This window comes from Neopsephotus bourkii, unplaced genomic scaffold, assembly GCF_033783945.1.
Source record: "Neopsephotus bourkii isolate Nb327-2 ecotype Australia unplaced genomic scaffold, CSIRO-AGI_Nbou_v1 NB_196, whole genome shotgun sequence".
Taxonomy (NCBI): Eukaryota; Metazoa; Chordata; class Aves; order Psittaciformes; family Psittacidae; genus Neopsephotus; species Neopsephotus bourkii.
Genome location: NW_026900709.1, coordinates 5,697,848 through 5,720,168, shown reverse-complemented (window position 1 = coordinate 5,720,168; position 22,321 = coordinate 5,697,848). Strand labels below are relative to the sequence as shown.

General features: G+C 40.0%; 1 protein-coding gene across 1 annotated transcript in view; it reads left to right on the top strand.

Moving 5' to 3' along the window:
* The first annotated feature begins 725 nt into the window (after nt 1-725).
* ALS2 (alsin Rho guanine nucleotide exchange factor ALS2) overlaps nt 726-22,321 on the top strand; it is a 220,606-nt gene continuing 199,010 nt past the window's right edge. Inside the window, exons 1-2 of the mRNA XM_061377805.1 lie at nt 726-740; nt 17,817-17,961. The gene's annotated coding sequence lies outside the window, so the exon portion shown is untranslated. The remainder of the gene's footprint in view (nt 741-17,816; nt 17,962-22,321) is intronic.

Below are 22,321 nucleotides of genomic sequence, written 5' to 3'. Positions count from 1 at the left end.
TAATTAGAGGAGGATCTCTTACCTTGCCAAACCTTTCCAGTGTGGGGGTAATGAAATCTGAAACCAGGCAACTTTTGCATGGTTCTGAATTTCATCACAAATCATATCTCACACTTCTCATTTCTCGCCTGGGGTAGAAAAGCTCCAGTATCTTTTTGTCTCCAGAAAGGAGGCAACGCCTGCATAGTTCCCCCCTGCTGGCTGATTATACTGACTTAATCATAATTGAGGAAGAAGTTAGCTATCAGCTTGTATGTGATGCTGGCATGTAGAGCCCTGTATGACCTCAGGCCAGCCCTGATGAGACAGCAAGAGGGAAGCAGCAATGGCAGCAAGAAAAGTTTTGCTGATGTACCTCACAATTGTCACTGAAAGTTGAAATACAGGTAGAAGAGCAAGGAAACCACCTTTTGCCAAACAGATTCCTTCTTTAAGTAGGAAATGCTGAATTTAGGAGATCTACTTTAGGTATCCAGAGTCAGTAGTATATACTAAGAAAAGCCAAACCTGTATAATGCAGTCTATGCAAATATCAAAATGGAGAGAAGTCTTTAAATATCTTTCTTCCAACAAGAACCCCCAAAAAGGGAAACATCCTGAGACTGTTGTTCTTTTTCTTTTTTTTTCTTTTTTTTTTTTTTCTTTTTTCATTTCTGTTTGATCCTTCAGAAGCTCTTAAGCCTTATGTGAATTTTTGCTACTGTTTCTTAGAGGCTTATTTCTTATTATTTCATATTGTGGTAAGCTTGAATTACTGTATGTCACAGAAAGATAATCAAAGAATGCATACTTGCTACTCTCCATGTTTAGTTCTTACTGGTCTTAGTGGCGATGTTTCTGCTGCCTTGCTGTTCCCTTCTCCCTCACCAAAAAAAATGCAGTTTAAAAAAAAATCACTTTTTCTGACTATAAAGCCATTACTTCCAAGTATGTACTTCCTAGTTCCACCAGTCCATGCTGCTGCTTCTGTGGTCTCATGCTGTTGTCCATTATGTCTTCACAGAGATGAAGCATGAATAATCATGCTAAGCATGATTCCAACACTAGCCTTAATTTTGATTTAAGGTAGTGGGGGGCATATACTGTACATTTAACTGAAGTCTTCCTTCTCTTCCCTGGCAGCTGCACTAATGTCAAGAGTGCTAGTACTGAGAAAGCTGCCAGGGCTCAGCTGGCAAAAAGCATACTTGGGAGGGAAAAACTGCAGTTGTCTTGTGCTGTTCCTGCAACAATGAATGATAGTGGGAAGCACTTGTGGAATTACAATAAGGGGAGGTTTATCTCAAGTTATCTCAGATGAGTGGGTTTCTGAAGTATCCTACAAAAACAGGATGGCCTATAATGAAACCCATTTGTTTACATTACTGTAATCCTGCAATATTTTTGGTGTGGTGGGATGCATCTTATCTTTCTCACCTCTTTTTCAGTCCTTTAAGTGCTTTTCACCTTTGTATGACCTTAATGATTCGAGATTTCAAACCTTCAGCAACTTCAGCTTCTTACCACAGTATCTGCACTGCAGGAAGTACTACTTTGCCTTGAAAGATCTAGGGACTTTTTGGAAGGTTGTTGTAAGGAGAAGAAAAGGAAAAGAAACTAACATAAAAATGAGTTCTGTGGAAACAGCTCTAGAGGGAGTTTTCAGAGCTGGGATGTGCAGTCGTTACTGGCTTACTAACAAGAAATTCCTTATGTGTAGAGCTCAGAAAAGAGAAATCAACTATGAGATGAAACCCATGCTGTGTGAAAAGGTGTTCTTTAGGAACTTCCCTGGTGTGAGCAATAGGTAGCCAGGAGAGTTAAGAGGTTTAGCTAACAAATGCTGGAGAATAACAGATAAGAGAATGAACTCCCTCACTAATGCACTGCACTGTTTTCTTTAGTGTTAAAAACAGCAGGAGAGAACTGGTATTGCTCAGTGTTAACAGTTTTGGCCTGAATGCACACATGAAGATTTTGTACATGTAAAGTACAAAAGGGAACATGTGGTTCTTTTCCATCAGTTTCCTTTGTTGAACTTCGCTCTAATCTGTTCCTTCCCTCTTCTCTTGGACTTCTGTATGACTGACAGTAGTTCTAAGTTAGCAAATGCTACCTCAGTGCCACTGTGGCTTTCTGTGCATGATCCAGGGTGATGGCTCATAGAGACTGACAGTGCAGGGGCCAGGCATCTACAACTGGCCTACAAGGATGTTATACAAGGATGTTATGTTTTACCTCATATCTTCACTTAAATGAATTGTGTGACAAGGCTGATGGGAATGTCAGTGTGACATGGAGGTCAACGTTGCATAAGTTTAAGCATTTGAGCTGCATTTCCTTGTGATCTGTGTGATGCTAAGCTGTACTAAGTCATTTGCTTGGAATAGTAAGCACAGCAGTAACAGCTGCTTAAGAGAAAGTATTTGGATCTTGCCACAAAAGCTCTGAAAAACAGGTAACTGATCCTCTGTGGAATGACACCTGGCAAGAGCAAAGGCAAATGAACTCAGTCTGGTCAGAAGCACCAAACCTAAGTAGCATGTGGGACAGTAGCTGAAGAGTTAATAAAGCTTTAATAAATGCAGTTCTCAGCAAGAAATGCCTTTCTGTATTCATTGTCTTTGTGCTTAAGACTGTTAAAGGCTTGCTCTTATTTAAGCAGTGGCAAATTACTTTCCGTGTGACACTTAAACCCAACAACAGTGCTTTTGTAAGACTCTAGTCCAGGAAAACATGCAAAATATGATAATATGGTGACTAGCTTTATAGACTGTTCTATAAGACCAGGAGGACTTCTGTTCAGGAAGTCAAGGTGCATCTAGCTCTTTTTTTTAAGTATCTGAATTTCAGCTTTTGAGCTGATCTGTAAAAATGAATGTCGTGTTTTTCCTCAGAAATTCCTGAATTGAAAAAGCAATGAAAGGAAAAAAAAAAAAAAAAACCAAAACAAAACAAAAGGAAGGGTAAACTTGCCCTGACTTAAGTCTTGAGAATTAAATTGAGCATTAAAATAGATTTGTGCCATCAGTCTCCTTAGACTGAACATTGCTAGGCTTAATGAGAAAGTGCTGAAGCAGAATGATAGTTTCTTATTAACTCAACAAGACTTGTCTAGCTATTTCCACACTGCTTTCGCTTGCTCATTAATGACCTTCTGCACTATAAAAAGAACAACCCAAACATTCTAAGCCCCTGGGAAGACCTTTTTATATGGTCTATCAGATGTTAAATGGCCTGCAAGCAGCAAAGGAACAACCTTGTGAAATGCTGATCAGCATTTTTGTCTTATTCTTGTGCGTAGACAAAAAAAGTATAATTGATTAAATTGTCTGCTCCAAGATAACAAATGCAGGTGACACACTAAGCCTGAGTCACTGATGTCTGCACTTCATTACAACCAAATCCAAGCTGACTTCAAAGTAATGGAGTCAAGGCTGTAAGTAGCTGAGAAAGAAGATAAAGTTGTCAAACTTTCCATGACCACCACTGTATGTGAGTGGACTGCCTAGAAGAAAAATGTTTGTCATTGACTCATCATTCTAAAAAAGCAGAAAGTGTAGCAGGAAGGAAGTTAAAATAGCATGGATGTGATAGTTTTCTTCATGTGCTGGATGGGTACCTCAAGAGGAGAAACACGCTCTTGTGTCAGAATCTGAGCAACTTCTTGCAGATAGAGCTAACAAGCAAATGCTGGCCAGTCTGCTTTGTCAGCCTAGGGCTCACCTCTACAGTCACTTCCTCGCAGATGCACAGAATTGCATATAATTCCTAGTAGTGCCTGCTATGAGTGGCTATGTTACCTGAAACAGGAAGCTTGCTGTGATTGAGGGATCGATAAATTGGGTTGTGAACTTCTAGCAATGAGTTAACTTAATATCTAATGGTGTTTCACTGAGTTCAGTAGACTACTCAAGACTTGTCTGTCAGTATGGGAGATTGCTGCAGTGGTTGGTTGAAGCAGCTCAAAATAACTTGAGGAACTATGTGAACTCTGTGCCGTAGAGCTTTCAAACATACACCGTTTTCTGCTCTGAAGAGTTCATTATGATTACAAAGCTTGGGAAACCAGAACTGAAGACTGTGTTAATGATTTTCAAACTTCTTAGTTCCAAAGAAGTTTGAATGTGGATCAGCTTTTTAAAATGATATTAAATTTGAATTTGGATTTTTGTTTTGAGTTTGAGTTGGAAGTTGGTAGCTGAGAGGGGAGTTATGTCACTTAGGTATCAGTGCAAGTCTGTTGAATGCAGCAGTATCTGGGTAGCTATATAAAATCAAAATAAATACCTGCACAATCCCCTTTGGACTGAGATTAGTGCTTTGGCTTGATATGAAATCCCTATCCTCTAACCTGGAAAGCTTGCAGCTGTAAAAGAAATGGTATTTAATAATAGACCAAGACTTGATTTCAATGGAAGTATTGTCTGAGTAGGGACATCAGAGCTAGGTTCCAGAGCACCAATAAAAAAATTGTAAAATAACCTTTTTATTTATTGGGCACTCAGACTTGAAGACTCCCAGGTGCCTATTAGTCTAAGGGCTTGTCTGTACAGGAGAGTTAGCATGCAATATGGCAATATGTTGGAATATGAATTTACAATGCACCAAATGCTCTGTGCTCCCCTTTGTTTGGATATTTTTAATGCCCGGTAATGGTGCCTTTCTCTGTGGCAATTCGTTCAGCTTTGAAAGTGAAGTAAATCACATTCTGCTTAATGCCTGTGTGGTGAGTGAATGCCAGATAGCCAATGCCCTCTAAACTTGTACCCAGACTTCTTCCTGTTGACTACTGCAAAGGGTGATGTTTAGTAGGATTCTGCCTTTGTTCATGGAGGTGACAACACTGATTCTGCTTACTTTTTTAGAAGGGAGGAAAATAGTATGTTTTCAAAAGTCCCTGTATTTGAGTTCTCAATACAGCGTTGGGTATGTAGGGAGTTTCAGTATAACTCTGAGAGCTATTTCATTAATATTTTACAGCTGACACTTGCTAAAATACAATGTACTTGAGCCTGGCCAAAAGACTTGTATGGCTTTTTAGTGAGTTGCATTGGGGTTTACTAACCTTCTCTTTTTTGACTTGGTTAGTTTCAAGCGCAAATCCATTCAAGCAAATGCTTTTGCTGGCATATATGGAAGAGGCAATGTAGCATCAGAATGAGAACAAGGAGAAGCAATAAAGGAGGGAGGGCAGGTAGGAATTGCTCTGGTTTTGTTTGGGTTTTTTTGTGGCTGTTCTGACATTTGCCATGTTTTGAAACTGTGAACTGAAAGTGTAAGGTACTGGGATAACCCTCAGTTTGGTTAGAATTCTTGTCAAGAAATTTTGGATAGAGAAACCTGACTGTTGGAGAAGCTTTGGAAGCTGGGTTGTTGTTTTGTTGTTTGTTTGCTTTTTTCTTAACCTGAACAGTGCAGCTAATATCTGGGGGGAAAAGGGGATTAGGGAACAAAAGTCTTTCTAATTCAGTCTAATCCATACTTGATCTATTCATTTTACTAAGAAAATTCTTTCACCCCTATTGCTCTGAAAATGTTCCATCTTGCATATAAATGGTAGGAACTGATTGTGAGTCTTACACCTTTCACAGACTTGATGTTACCTTGCTGTTCTGCTTCAGGTATCCATGGTATGTCATAGGAATGCAGCAGAGAACCAAAGTCCAATTGAAGTCTGTTTATCCTGCATAATCTGAAGCTTCCAGAGAGAGACTATCCTGGCCTTGTGTCTCTGAATTCAGCAACACTGCTCCTGTTTCCTAGGGTAAAATGAGGGAGAAATTAGCTGTAGGTCCATGCACCCAAAAAATGGTGCCACAGGAATTAGACTAAATTTCACATAACTTACTTTTAACTCGCTCATTTCCTGAGAACTATCTGTTTTGTTTGGCTCTGCTCTTTTGTGTGATAGAAAGAAAAATAAGCATAAACATATTAATGCTAAAGTGAATTACTGTATTTTTCCCAATTCCATTATTAAGCAAATGAAAACTATCTAGTTGGAGAACTAAAGCAGGCTGAAAGAAGCATTGCTGCTCTGTCTGTCCTGTGTTCAGATAAGATGTAGCAACATGGTGGGAAGGCTGGAGTTCTCATGGGGGACTGTACCCCGAGTCCACAAACATTGTTCATTGCAGAGCCCCATTCTATGGGAATTTCTCCGTAATTCCAATGCCATGAGACTGAAGGAGATGAAATCTGACTGGATATTGACCGCGGTGACTTGCCTTCATGGGATGACTGTAGTGAACCAGTCAGCATTAGTTATTGCTGGGGACTGCTTTATGTGATGTTTGCAAACACACCAGTTTGCAGCTAGAGCAGACTGGGGAAAAAAGCATGTTCTTTATTTCAGTCATGCTGGGAGTAGGCTCTCATCCAAGTCAAATTTTGCTGTGACCAGATGATGTAGTGTACACAGTTTGTCCCTGCCTTTGGTGTTTGTAAAGCCGTGCTATGCACTGATGTAATAACAAAATATTTGAGCTGCAGCGCTGTAACTGTGGTGAGGATAAGCCCTTCACACAAGGACACTAACTACATACAAGTTGGAGCATCAGTGTTAGTGGGGTAACCCTTTCTTCTGTCCAAAGGAATTGACCCCAACTGAACTTTTGGCTGTGGGAAGGCAAAAAAGTATTTGACCTTAAATGACTTGCACAAAGACCAAGAAGGAGACTGTTAGGCTAGCTCTTACAAACAGCATGGTTCCCAGTCCTCTGTTTAAGTCACTATACCAAATGCATGTGTCTCCATTCATGCTGAATGAATTCTCAGACTGTGCTGCATTTCCTCCCTTGAATAATAATCTTTAATGAAAAGGAAAATGAGAAAACAAGGTAATGACAGATAACACAGAGAAAACATTGGAAAGTGAAGAAAGAAATGTCTGAGAGTAATGGCAATGCTGATATTCCCATGTTAATGATTCAAGAACTTTCTGACTGCTGTAGAAGCAAAAATGATAGCTGCTGCAGTCTACAGAGATTTGGGCAATGCAGGGAAAATTTTAAAACTGAACAGTAATGGTCCCCATGTTTGTTCTCAAAAGATACCTGCTACTCCCTCCTGCAAGGTGGTCTCTGAGATGCAAAATGCCCCTTTGCAGGTTTACGCCTGCAGCTAATTAATGTGAAATTCTTGTCTGGCCTGACTGGTGAAGAGAACTTAATGAATTACTGAGACACTGATCTCAAAGAAAACAGGCAAAACTACCAATTATATCGTCAGGTTTATCTGTGCCAGGATTGCATGAATGTGCACTTAATATCTACCTTAGCTCCACGTCTACTTTTCACCCATGCACAAATACCTGTGATTCTAGTAGCTCTCAAATCACTCGTTCCTTTAGACTGTCTTTTGTTGTAACTACATTCACCTCCCCTGCTCCCTCCTCTGTTTTGAGGCCAGTCAGCTGTGACAGATACTATGTTCTGTCTGGTATGTGCAACTAACCACTTCTGAATTTGGAGAACATGGTTTTAATTAGCTCTCTTCCTCTTCCCTGGTTGCTGAACAGAACTGGCCTCAGGTAGAATTTTTTAATTGTTCTGTTGCTGTCTGTTACACAAGCTGGAGTTCTGTTCCATACAGTAAACTTGAGACAAATATGATTTTTTTTGGGGGGGGGGGGGGGGGGGGGTGGAAGAACTCACAAAAGTGGTCAAAACTTTTTAAAGTCACATGAACAGTTGTTTTTCATATGTGTATAATAATGCACACAGAAACTCAGGGAGATACTTCCCTTCCTCTCTAAGTTTGTCTGATTTCCCCACTTTCTTTATTACTTCCCAAGTAGTTTTCTGAGATATTTGCATGTGGCTGTGCAGCGATGGTGCTAGAGTTGCCTATTTTTGCTGCCTCTTTAGGAACTGGATTCCCAAGATGTTCAGGGGGAGCCACATGCTTTCCCTTCTCCCTTTTCTCACTGGCATCAGTTTTCATGTTTGACTGGCCTTTGACTGAGAGATCCAGTTTGCTACTTTGTCAAAAGGGTATTTATTTGTGTTTTCCGGGCTAGTTTGCAGTTGGATGAGCAAGCTTATGGAAATGCTAGGAAAATGCTAGGTCTGGCATAAGGGAAGCAGGGAGAGTGTTGGTAATTTGGGGAAAGATGGTCATGTGGGATACCTAGGATACCTTGGCATTTTCAGCTCTTCAGCCTTGCTCACTGAACTGCACTTGAGGTTTGCAAAGGGGTAAGCTGTCTCCTACATTTGTAGGCTGGGAGAAACTACTAGGACACCAAAGAATTATTCTCACCTTAGAAACAAAGCGAGGAGTATGATGCAGCAGCGGCTGGAAGACCTGACTGCTGATTTCCTATACTATGACAGGCCTGGGACAACACCAGCCTCTCAACTAGCACAGGACAGAGCAACTCTCCACAACTTTTTCCTGAGTATATCACTTTGGTGGTTTTTTTGGTTTGTTTGTTTGTTTGTTTTTACCTAAGACCTTGAGCTAAACTATTTAAACACTCTGGAAAAAGCTATCTCTAGTTTGGATATACCAGCCTCTTATCTATACAACCCCCAGAATCTCCTATCTCCAAGGCAGTGGTTTGCAAGATTTGGGTGGGTTCCTGTGAAGATAAATCACATCAGAAGCATGACCTTTATCCTTGGTGCTATTTAAACAGTTTAAATATCTATTGACTTCATGCCTTGTGATTTCAGTTGCTGAAAAGTGAACACTAAAGAAAGGAAGAGTTGACCTACAGTGTATCAGATTGGTGATATCTTCGTTTATAGAGCTCCACAAATACAGATGGCATTTTTCCAACAAATTCTCCCCCCAGTGCTACTGCATTTTGCCTGGATACTTTTGAGACAGAATTTCTGCATCCATATAGAACCTAGCAAAAGAAAAGAGATTAGTGTCTATTGTAAATGCTAAAGTTGTTGAGGGAAAGATGAAAATACAGCGAAACAACTGGGAGCCTTCTTTGCCTGCAAATAGATGTTCACTATTTGTTCTTAAGAGCAATCTTAAAATCATTTGTTTAGATAATTCTGCATCTTTGTGGGGATTTTCTATTGGAAGAGAGGATAGAGCTCAAGTCGGGAAGATGTAATCCAGAACACCATCATCAGTATGTTTAATAAAGAAGTGTATTTGCATTTGACCCTTAAAGGGCAGTAGTTTCAACATGTCACAGGAAACTAATGTGAAGGGACTCCACATCTTCTGTGTTTGCAAAATGGATCCACTTCCATGGAACTGTACTCCGGAGTAATCTAATCAAAACGAAGCCCTGTTTTTGTATTTTAAAGGGCTGTGGAAAAAATACTTAATGTAGGCCAATGTGATGAAATACCTACTCAAATCTGGAGGCAGTGTGAAACTATAACCAAAGGAATTATTAACTTAAAGAGGATGTGTTAACTCTAGCCTAGAGTTACTAGACTGTTCAAAGATCAGAAATACCAAGAACAGCAGTAGTGGGTCAATGCAATGTGTTCTTCAATTTGGACTTTTTTTTCCCTACAGGAATATTAACCGTATGTTTAGACTACATAAACTGGGTTTTGTATTGTTCTTTGTATTCTGAAAGTGCTAAGTATTAATAGTTCTGGTGGCAGATGCAACTCTGTAACTGCATGATAGTGTTATGTGTTTGTGGGAGGACACAGTGCAGGCTGAGGACTTAAGTTGACTTTCCCATTTCTCTGAACTTGTATCAAATTGTTTTTTTGAAGATTCCTGACTGTCATCTTCAACACTGCTTCTACAGTAAGATCTATAAGAGTAGACTTCTGCTTATGGAAGTTTTACTGTGTCCTCAAACTATAAAATCCCTTGCATAAGGTCTTTAATTATGTTCCTCTCAGCATAGGGTAGACTGTTTGTTTTAAACAAACCAAAGGTAAATTTCTGGCATTTCTAATATATCTCAAGCTAGCAAAACTTTAGTTTGGAAATTAAGCACTGAGATATTACCTCTTTCCAACTTTGGTATGTTTGTTTATCGTTGTTCTACATCTTTATCTGAAAGTTCAGATAAGGCCGATAAAGCTTCACAGCTGTCTGTGAAGGAACTGATTTCTGTCTGGCTGTAAGTGCCACTGTCTGGTCAGGACATGGGCAATGAACAGAAGATTTGTACAGTTTCTTAAGTGTAACCTCTTATCTCATGAGAGCTGTTTTATCCTAGTTGCTCTGCTAGTTGGAAATGTGTTATCCAGCCCACTAGTTACTGGGAAAAAAATAACCATCTGTGCTCTGTGTGTGTTGGTTTTGCTGTTTGGTTATTATAACCAAAAACTTCTCTTTTCTTCAGTTGTCAAGTTCAGTTGGTCATAAAGGTATATGACAGCATAGTAAATAACACACACAAATGGCACATGCAAAACCCAACCAGACTGTCTCTGTGTTTCTAAAGTTCTGAGGTTCTGCTTTCTTCTGGATGGCTGCCTCCAAAGACTGGAGTTTTCTGTGAAGATGACCAGAAGAATTTCAGAGCCATGATCTATAACGAATGCTATTTAATATCTAAAATATTGTCAGAAATAGTTCTCATAACTGCAAATATTAAAAGCTAACTCCTGAATGTGGTCTGATAGCCAGTTCTTTTCTTGTCTTTGGATGGTGTTATAATGTTGTTGTGAACCATTAGCTGCAATTTTGCAGGGCAGAGGCAGCTAGTGAGGTGATCCCATCTGTAATTTGCTTTTATAGCTCAGGGTTTGTTTTTGTTAACATTTATAAAGTGCTTTGAATTAAATGGCACTGAAATTTTTACTATTGTGACATCTGTTCCTCCCTGAGAGCTTGTGTAACCTGGAGGAGCTGTACAGCTGTAAACTAGCAACATAGCCTGCATCCCTGTGAAACAGTAAAGAACCGAAAGTGGGTTGGTTGTGTTTCTTTGGTTCCACGCTACTGTTTGCATTATGGCTTCACTTTTACATCAGCAGGGAAGGTCTCTACACATTCTGACAGTCTCCGGAAGCAGCAGGTTTTGGACAGTGTTGAAAGGTCTGTGGTGACTGATAGGTGAAAGCAAGTATTCAGTTGGCACGTTAAGCTTCTGTCATGTGGACAAGGACATGGAAAAAAGTTTCAGGCTTTCTGCCATCTCTTACCCTATGCAAAGCCTATCCTTTTGATATTTATCCATTGTACTGCTTCTTGATCCTGCTTTGCTTTATGAAACTTTTCCAAGATGTGCTTTCTTACCACAGTTATTTCTGTAAATTCCCTTTCCAAGTTGTTATCTTGGGTTAATGCAAACTCTCCCAACTTAAAAAGATAATGTCTCTATTTTGTATTTTAGAAAGTGCTGTGTACATTTGTGGTACTATAAAACAATTAGCCTGAATAACACAGGAGCTCTTTGGGGTTATAGATTTTTAAGTGTTCTGATCAGATTGTGATGGGATGAGTAGCAGCTTGCAGACTGCAGAGTACCTATCTGCTAGCTGTTTCTTACATACAGCAATCCTCACTAGTTATCATGATGATTTGAAAGAAACTTAATAGTGAATCACCACATGGTTTGGATGCGTAGTTTGTTCAGACTGACTTCAGGCAGTCTTTGTATAAAACAGGCCCAGAGCTGGAACAGCAAAATTGTTGCAGATCAGGACTGAGCTGGATTGGCACTAAAGTCTGGGAAGCTCATTTAATGCAAGTTGTAGCTGGTGGTATCAGTGCTTCACTTTCATGAGTATAGAGCTTAACTTTGCTGCCAGCCTGGCAACTTCCCACTGGGATAATGTAATGCAGCTGCAAGATTGTTTTGGCTCTGTGCTAACTCCTTCCCATACCTTTTTTAATAGTCTGTCTCCTGTCTTTCCCTATCCAGTCATAAAACCTTTCCTAACATTTGCTCTACTTTTAAGAGCTAGTAAGGGCATAGCAGTTGATAACAGAGCCAACACCCTTCCATGAAAATGCACTTTTCAGCAATGAAATATGCAACCTTTTTGGGAACTTCAAGAGTTGATTCTGAGGTATTGAGTTTTGGTTTGCTTTTTTCTCTTTCTCAGGTAGCTATCCCTCACGTCACAAGGCTGGCTAATACGTACAGTTTGTGTATTTCTGTGACTATTTAAAAACAGGTCTGAGACTTTTGGAATGGAGTAACAGTGTAGCTTGTGTGAATTTTGACTCATTTGAATGCTATGAAAAGACCTGAGATCCACTCTTGGAAGACAAGGCAACTTCAGGTTCTTGGTCCTGCCATCTTAAAGTCAGGACTGAGTTTGGCTCTCCAGAGATTAAACGTGTAGTCATGGGTGCTCAGTTTGATCTGGTTGTCACAATTATTTCATAACAAAAGTAGCTGTTGATGTTGTAATTCATGTATGGGTTATGGTAGAATGAGATTTGTTGTTTTACAGATCAATTTGTTTATCATCCGATTTTCCAGTTCTTGACTAACAATAATCAAATAATTTGAGAATATTATAGTAAGCTTCTTCCTTCTTTCATAGCTTCAAACCCAGAAAGACTAATACAGTTTTTAAATCTAAGATAAAGCCTTCATTCAGGGCAATGACAAAACCATCAAAATAAGGGTAAGCAAAGGTAGCTAATTACACTCTGCCTTTAACTGCAACCTCCTGGCTTGGAACTTCCAACAAAAGGCCTCCCAAGCCATCCTTGCTCCCATGATTATTTTCTTCTGGAATGTGACCTTTAAATGAAAACTTGAATATTTCTTATTTCCTGTAGGGAAACCACAAATATGGAAGAGTGTAAACTGTAGCAGTGCAAATGTTAGTGTCTACAGGAGCTAAGACAATTGGCCGGGATTGTGAAAACTGCACTCTCCTGCTTAATTAGTTCCTTACTTCTGAATGGCACATGAGCCAACTTACAAATTTGTAAGCACCCGAACTGACCTCTGAGGGAAAGGGGAGAGACTGCTTTTGTGTGTCTAATTCCCCTTTTTCTTAGTAAGTCAGTGATGATTTCAGCTGCAGTTAGTAAGATCCGTTCCCCTCTACAGCCAAGTGGTAAATTGTTCCTGTTTCTTGTCTAATGTTATTTCTGTCCTCGCCCTGACAGACCATTCTTGTTAAGGGAGATCGGTTTCTGCCACTTTTATTGGTGCCATTGTGTTACAGATTGGTTGGGGAGCCTGTGCGAGACTCGCGATTAAGACCTGCAAAAGATCTGGGAGACTTTATTTGTCTAGGTTTTTCCTAAGTCATGCCCGGGACCCGCAGGCAGGTCCAGTTCCTAGCCTTGTGCCTTCCTGCTCTAGCCAGTGGGAGGGTCGGAAAAAGCGAGGGGTCAGGTGTGGACGCCCCCGGTAAGAGTTAAATTAACCCTGAATAGGCAGAAATTACATTTCCAAATAATTGGTCTGGTTTTCAAACAAAAACCGCTGGGTGTCTTGCTGTTAGAAGCAAGCTCATGTCCTTAGGGACTGACTGAATATCAGGAAATTCAGCTTATGGTTTGTATTTTTTCAAAAGAGCTTGTACCTGTTGTCTTGACAGCATGGAGTGGGAAAACAGCAAGAGGTTACCAAATAATGTGTATTCGAAATACCCGGTCAGTGTCTGGAGAGTGCCAGGGTGTAGCCACCAGCATGTAAAGGCAGACATCGGTAGAATGCTTTGGGTTCCTGGGATATTTTTATGAATGAAAGGTGCTTAGAACAGGAATGCATGCTGAAATAGGCAGTGTTAATGGAGAGTCTCCACAATCTCCTTATCTTCTCCAGTAAATCTGCCCCTGAAGATAAATGTTTAATAACATACCTATTTGGTTGTACTTGTTAAAAGTGGTTGAACTAATGACCCATAATCCAATAGATCCATTTGTAGTGAATAGCACTAAGGTTCAATCCTGTGTTGCTGATTTGGCAAATGTCTGCTTAATTTACTGCTTTTCACTGTTGCAGCTCTTGCTCACTGCTTGGACCAAATGATTTCTCTGGCACTGAATATAGCCCACCTTTCAGCTGCAAAACAGCAAATTGTGTGTGCATAGACATTAACAAAAATCTCACATGCTCTCAGAAATCAGTAAATGTGTGTGAGAGACAGAAATTTGAGTTGTTGCTTCACTATGATTTGGTCAGATAACTAATGTGTGTGGTAGTAGCTGCATACACAAACTGCTGGTGCTAGTACCCATGAACTGAAATGAAGGCTGAAATTTGCTTTGGTCAGTAATAGTCGGGCACTCAAATAGTTTTTTTTTCCCTGCAAACATTAAAGTAAGGTGGAAAAGTGGCCAAAGTAAATTTGTATCACACTTCAAGCAAATACCTGTGGAATTCTTTCTGTTTGGCAAATGAAGCACTCCTAATCACTTCAGTGGGAATCTGTCTGGTTTAAGGAATGCAGTATCCTGACCTAAGACCCCTGCTAACACTTATGTAATGAAACCCACTGAACCATGTGGGACTACTTATGCACATGAGTAATTTTATGGACAACTTTGTGCAATATGCAGGTCCAGGATAGGGATTAAGACTGCAGTCACTTATTTTTGATGGCAAAGTAGCAGACATGCATTAGGCTGGAGTGAGTGACCCCAGCCATGTTTCCCTGCTGCTACTTTGTTGTTATCTAACTCTTGTAGAGGACAGTTGCTTTCAGAAATCCTGAAAAGCCTTTCAGTGGTTATTTGTGCACCAGAGTTTTGTTAGATTGAAGCAACTGGCTGGCCTACATTCCAGGGACTTCCTGTAATAAAAAATAAATGCATAAATAAATAAGTCCCCCACCCTTCTGCTGTAACTCAGTTATTTGCTTTGTTATAAAGTTCCACAGTTCAGTGTAATGATAACTGAAGTGGGTGAACTGTGTGGGGAGAGAAATCACTACTTTTCTGAGATACTTCTCTTGAAACTTCTTTCTTTTTCAAGCATTGCTCCCAAGTTTGAGGTTGCCAACTCAGATATGAGGCTTTCTTCTTTGTATCTCTTTATACAATAAAAGTGTTGAGGCTGCTGATACTCCAGGTTGTGCTCTCAGGTTTTGCAGCCTTGCTAGTAACACCTTACTGAGGACCTGGACTGAACAGTGACTGATAGGAATAATCTTGACACTGTGACTATTACAGTTGCCTTTAATTCAGTAAATCAAGAGCCTGAGTGAGGCCCCAGGGAAGGACACAGCAAAACAGTGAGAGCAGAAAGGTACCCTAAACAGCCTGAGAATTCTGTCCTATGCTTAGCATGATAATATCAGAAGGTTTGCAGCAAAACTTGGGTGTTTCATGTGCTTGATTTCAAAAGCTTCATTATATTTCTTTTTTTTTTTTTTTTTTAATTGCAAGTGTGTAAAACAAGCCCAAGGCAAGGAAGGAAAGTAGCCTAAATAGAGACTATTGACACTGTCCCCTTTTTTATCCTCCACTGTAAATTAGGCAGGTTTCCATCTTCTAACCCTTGTGTAAGATCATGCACAAGTTCCAGTGTAAGCATTCTTGTTTAAACCCTTACATTAACCTCTGTTTTCCTGCCCAGTATCCTTCATTTCATCCTCTGTTTAGTCTGGCTAGATGCTGATCCACAAGTCTTATTAGAAAAAACCCTGCTTCCCCGGATGAGACTCAGTGGCCATTGTATCCCATGTCTTCAGGACTGCCCATTAGCGCAAGTTGACTGAAAATTTCGTTTTCTCTTTAATGTGACAAGGTAAGGCTTGATCCGGACATCTGCACAAACCCCAAAGGGTTCTATGGGGGGGGAATGAGCAGAGCATTCTAGCAAAAGGACAGGTCCAAGTTTCTGCAAGGGAAAATTTGTAGGAAGAAGCAGTTTCTCTTATTAGACTGACTGACATAACTGGGTGGAGGGAGAACAGATAAGGTTTGGGGCCTGCAAGCCCTTTTCCAGGTCTGCTAATTACCTACCCACTTAATGCAATTTATGCTTATGTTTTCCCATAAAAGTTACATGTATTACTTCATACTGAATTTTGTAAGAAGATATGACTTGCACCTTATTACTAAATTCTTCAGTCAAAGAGGTGTCATGTGAATATCTGTGAGAATATGCTCTGGTTTCCAAAGGCAGTTCAAAGTTTCCTGCAATGAAATTGAGAGCATCTTGATAGGGGTTGGTATAGTTTTGTCTATGTCCCTGCCTATAGAGTAAGCTTTAACAGCGCTATTGTTTAAAACAAAACCCCAAAACTCCAATTGGAGCAATCAAGCAAGCTAAACTAACAGCCCCAGAAACAGAACATCTGTTTTCTCTCTCCTAGATCGGGACAGTGTAAGTAGTGCCAGTTCCCAGGTACACAAACCTAATCATATGGAAATAATACCCAAGCACAGGATAGGTTCCACATAGATCTTACACTGCTTTAATGGAGCAGAGGCAGTTATATGGTAGTAGGCTTAAGTATGAGGCTGGGCAGGGTACAGCTATCCTTACATTGATGAAACAAAAACAGTGTATCAGAACTCTGTGGAGGGTCTGCACCTTCCCTCCTGTGTATGCAGGCGATGTGGGGAAAAGGTGCATCTTCTGTGTTTCTCTTTGGGGAGACTCACCTGGGAGATTTGGTTATCAGCGGAGGGAAAGCAGCTGTCTCCACCTGCCTGAGTGTACTTAGGTAGTGTCCATTATTAAAGTACTGTCTGCAACAAGAGCAGGGTCACAGTCACAAACTCCTGTAGAAATTGCTTAGAACTCTAGATGGCCAATTTTGACAGTTCACAGACCAGTTTGCCCTTACCCCTTTCGTCTGACACCTCCTCACTTCTCAGATTCTTGCATGACCTCATTTGATACATCTTGTGTGATAATCTTCAAGTGCTGCTGTGAAACTTGGGAATAACTAGTGAACTCTGTGTGTGGTTTTACCTGTTTACCACTGAATACCTCACCATGGCTGAAAAGACTTTGAAAAGGGGGGCAGTGTAGCTTTCTAGTTCTAAATAGGATGATGTAGGTTGTTTCTTTATAATATAGAATTAAAATATCATCAGTTATAGTCTGTGTATTTTCAAGTATATATATCTTTTCTGCAATCTGCTAACATGAATAAGAAATGCAAAATGATCATGTAAGAAGTCTGTTCTAATTATAAGCATATTTTTATCCATATAAAGGACTGTTCCAGTCACCTTGAAGTTTCCCTCCAGAGAATGACTGCTAAAAATTTCATGTGCTTTTGGTCTGAAATACTAGAAGACCCTGTAGCTGATTGTCCTGTAACAATAAATATAAAGACCTTGCCTTATATGTAGTACAATGAGGAAATTCTTTATATTCTTGTAGACCAGTAACATTTACATTTTTTGCAAAAAGAGGGCAATTCGGTATCTGTGACCTGATGACTCTACCTTGTTTTTAAGAAAATCTTCATAAATCCCTTGTGAATCTCTTGGTTAGAATGGAAAAAAACTTAAACTGTTCTTCAGTAGAGTCTGTTTCTGAATACTAAAAAACAAAATCACTAAGGCTTTCTAATTCCAGCTTGGAAGAAAGTCTTTATTCAGATTGTGACTAACCAGCAAGCCAGTTGTTTTAAACTGTTGACTCTAGCTTAGTCTGTGATTCCTTGGCAAAAAAACATTAGAATTTCTCTCCCCCATTTGGAATACTGGCATAAATGTTAATAGTCAACATCACTGTTTTTGATGTAGTTTGACATGAAAGTCAGATTCCTTTCTGCCTTCACATGTATAAACTGTAAGTACGTCATTTCAAACATTAAATCATTGTCTCGAGGATGGGTGTCATCCTAAAAAGGTAACAGATGTCGTATCTGAAGGCAGGAAGAACTATCTGTCCACTCTCCTTAACTTCTAGGGTGTGACATTGAGGACCCTTCAGTGTTGGGACCATCACAAGAGAGGCTTTTATTTTTTTAAGGAGCTTTTCAGTAATGGAAATGTTCTTGCTTTTGCAGGTATCTTTGAATCCTGAGTGGCTTCTTGCTGCCAAATAGAGTGCAGCAAGCCCCTTCCCCACCCCAAAGACTCACCTTCCATGCAGTACTGAACAGCTAACCATGGTGCGATGTGGCTGAGATATGTGGACAAACAGACAGGAAGGTAAACTGTGATGGCTGGCATGTCTCACCTCTGGGGACTGGGGAAAGTATGATGGTATATGGAGAGTGAGAGAACTCTCCTCTGAAATGTAGGTAGGAGAGAAATCAAGTAAGAGCAGGCACTTGTTTGCAGGGAAAATCTGCTTAGATGAAGCAAGAGCTCTGAAAAACAAATGTGTCACAGATGTGTAGTGTCATCCTGTGGTGTTTGGGTGCTAGACTCTAATATGGCCATCAGGGTAGTCTGAAGGGAGTATGTGCAAATTGATTGCTAACACATGGCTGTTGAGAGGACTAACTCTCCAGAAACAGCCATAACAGCTGAACTATTTCACTTCCGTAGAGGTGTTAGCGGGGGTGAATTTCGCATTTCAAAGAGGAGCTGGTGCAGAGGTAACTGACTTCAACAGATCTTCCATGGGCTACTCGAGAACTCTTTGCCTTCCTGCACCAGTGGAGTTTTACCACTGAATTCACCGAGGCCAGCATTTTGCCCTAGGAGTTAAGATCTGTGAAATGAATGTACTGGTGGACAATCTCACAGCAGAGCTTGGAGGTTTTCTTCATGGTCTTTGGTTGCAGTGCCTATGTTAACTTGGAATGAAAGATGTGTGTTGAGTTAGTGATAACTGCTAGAAGGAAAGTAATTTTCAGTCTTTTCTTGCTCTCCATAAATAATCAACATCACTTAAGGAATAAATAATCTGATGAAAAAATAAGAATTTAAATGTTGCCTAATCTATTTTTAGCTGTTCCTGAGCTTGTAATGTTTAACTTCTCTGCTCCTTGTGAAAATACTTGTGGGTTTTTTATAACTGTGCTTAAAAGGATTGCAGGAGTAAGACAATTTGAACAGCATGTGAAATTGGCAACCTGGAAACAAGCATTTGTGGAAAGAGAAAGTGTAATTAATGCTAATTTTTTTATTGTAGAGTTCAAGGGCAGATGCACTGGAGACTGTCTTATCCTCATATATTCTTAGTTTTCATTAATTACTGGGGTTTAAGATATGGTTTAATTGACAAATAGTATAAGCATTAATTTTCTCTCTCAGAACAAAGACTGCTTTCTAGAAGAATCTGATAATGAAGGAGAAAATGTGTGAGCTATACACAGCTCTTAAAGTATTCAAGTCAGTTGTTTTGTAGTATTACATCTTTACATCATTAAATATTCACCTTAAAGTTCTGGATTTTAATTTATTATGGGAATGCAATTTTCCGTCTTTGTTATTTATTGATATACCTCGGGTAGTTTTGGGGAAAGATATGAAATGTAACTTCTAACATTTAAAAACGTAAGTTAGCAAATAAAAAACACACCAAAATTATTTCCTTTTTTAGGTTTTGAGTTCTTGAAAGCTTGGTATGTCTACAGGGGTTTTTGGCTGCTATAGAACTTAAAGGAATAATGTTTGTAACTGATAAATGGAAATTGTTTAGTGGATTGTAATTTTTTCAATGCCTAAAACTGATTCTCTGACAGTAAAGATGGAGAAGAATTTAGAATAGATTCTTACAAAGCTGAAATGTGTTCATGCTTTGGCATAGATCGCTGACGGTTTTTGATGGATAAGGACCTGTTCCTGTGAAAAGTCCCTCAAATTTAGTTGTTAAAAGCCTTTGAGAAATTTATGTTCCCATATTGCAGTGATGTCTGTAAAGGACAGTTGGAGAAAATCCATGAATACTGCTGACCTGTCTCTTAACGTTTTCCTCAGGATTGCTTCTCCTCCTCTTGGAAGGATGCTTCACCTGACCCACTGTCACTACATATGTGTGCATAAGAGTTGAAAAACCACAAGTTACAGTTTAATGTAATTATTAAAGATGTCTTTAATGGGTGATCAGAGAAGATGTGTTACTTTTTATTCTTGCTTTTCAGACCATTAAGGGTCTAACCCTCTCCAGTCCAGAGTAGGTTTTCTACTTGGGTTTACATCCCAGTAGCTTAATAATGTACACCCTGTTATAATTCATTGCTATGGTTTAAAAATATTTAGGTGCTTGTAGAAAATTTTGATTTCTGTGACCAAAGATCTGTTTCTTTTTTGATAGTCTCAATCAACATCCTGCAGCACTAATAGAATCATAGAATAGTTAGGGTTGGAAAGGACCTTAAGATCATCAAGTTCCAACCCCCTTGCCATGGGCAGGGACACCTTGCTCTAAACCATATCACCCAAGGCCTCATCCAGCCTGGCCTTGAACACCACCAGGGATGGAGCATTCACAACCCCCCTGGGCAACCTATTCCAGTGCCTCACCACCCTAACAGGAAAGAATTTCCTAATCTAAACTTCCCCTGTTTAAGTTTTAACCCGTTACCCCTTGTCCTGTCACTACAGTCCCTAATGAAGAGTCCATCCCCAGCATCCCTATAGGCCCCCTTCAGATACTGGAAGTCTGCTCTGAGGTCTCCACGCAGCCTTCTCTTCTCCAGGCTGAACAGCCCCAACTTTCTCAGCCAATCTTCATACGGGAGGTGCTCCAGTCCCCTGATCATTCTCGTGGCCCTCCTCTGGACTTGTTCCAGCAGTTCCATGTCCTTTTTATGTTGAGGACACCAGAACTGCACACAATACTCCAGGTGAGGTCTCATGAGAGCAGAGTAAAGGGGCAGGATCACCTCCTTTGACCTACTGGTCACACTCCTTTTGATGCAGTCCAGGATATGGTTGGCTTTCTGGGCTGCAAGCTCACACTGAAGCCAGCTCATGTTCATTTTCTCATCGACCAGCACACCCAAGTCCTTCTCCGCAGGGCTGCTCTGAATCTCTTCTCTAATGCAAAATAACATTAATCCTTAGTAATTTTAACAAAGGCCAGGCATCTTCAATTTCAGTAATGGTTCAAAATGGTTTAAATGCTAGCAGAGCTATTACTTGGCAAATAACTATAGCTGAAGCTTTATTTTTAGAAGAAGTAGCTAATGTAGTTTATATTCACGTTTTTAAAGCATCGTGCATGTGATATTTCTTTCCAAAGGGGACACCTTTAACACTGTGCTAAAATTGTTTTCCCTGTTTGCTTAAGAGAATTGTTTGAAACTTTACATAGTCTCTTCCTAAAATGAATGGTTTTCACATGTGTTCTACTAAATAAGTATTGCTGGGAGGTTTCTTGGGTTTTTGTTGCTGTTTCTAGGCTACCTTAATAAAGCTTGGTCTTTTTGGTAATGCAGTTTTAACTTGGAACACAGCATTTCACAACAAAATGCATATATTTTGATCTGGAGTTCTTTCCCCTAAATACAATTGCAGTGTATGTTCTCATCCGATACAACCTAGAAGAAGGCTGACTGTGTGCAAATAAGTTTGGGTGAGGCTACCAGTGTTTCCCAGTCATCTGCTTGACTTCATCTATGCAACAGGAATAAGCTGAGAGGCTTTCTCATGTTTAGGGTGAAGAGGGCATCTCTGCTTTTACTCTGAACCCCTTTCCTTTAAAGGAATCTAAAGACTTTAAAAGATGCTTCATTGTATCAGGAAAAGTGCCCTGAGTGTAACTGAGTTGCTGGTCTGTAGCTTGTGGAAGACCCTGGTATCAAATACTGGAGATGTACAGTTGCTCGTTGCTTCTGAAACCCATTGGAAGAGGCTCTAGGGGAGCAATTCTTCATGAGGATATCCTTTTTCTGGAGATGAAAGTTAAGTTTTCTTCAGCAGACCACAAGGAAGGCAGTATTCATTCACTTAACCCCACTTCTTCCCTGTATGTGGAGTCAGGCATCTAAAGCGAGATTGACAGAGAGGCAAAAACCTCAAGTTGTTGCTGCAAGGGCAGAAGCATTTCCCTTCTATTATGGAATATTAAAAGGTAAGCAAAATTGATCCTTCACATACGTATATATCCAGGCAATATAGAAGAATGTACAAAAATTATGTGTGAGTTGTGGAAACATTGACTTTCACCGACTGTAGAATTTTGTTTGAGTCTCAGTGCAAAATTAGTAAATGGTCTTGTAAGAAACTTAGTTAACATAGGCTTTCTGACTGCCGGCTTTGCACATTGCCCAAGAAAGTAACAAAGAACAACTTGTTACACTATACTCTTTCCCCTACCCCCACTGAGTTTTTGCCCTCTATCATTTGGAGAGGGGGATATGAACTCTGTGGAGTAGTATGGGTGCAGCTGGAGGTATGATTTGACCTTTGCTACTGCAAGTGTGACAAGACAAATAAACGTGACAGTTGATGTTCAGGTACCAGATCAAGTACCACATCAAGTCTGAAAAATGTATGGTTAGAGAAAACATACAAACATACCATTTGCTGGTAGCTGGCTGTGTCGTGACTTGCCCTGGCGTGGGCTGTTACAATTCAGAGCAAACCTTTTTACCCATAAAAGGAGGCAGCACAG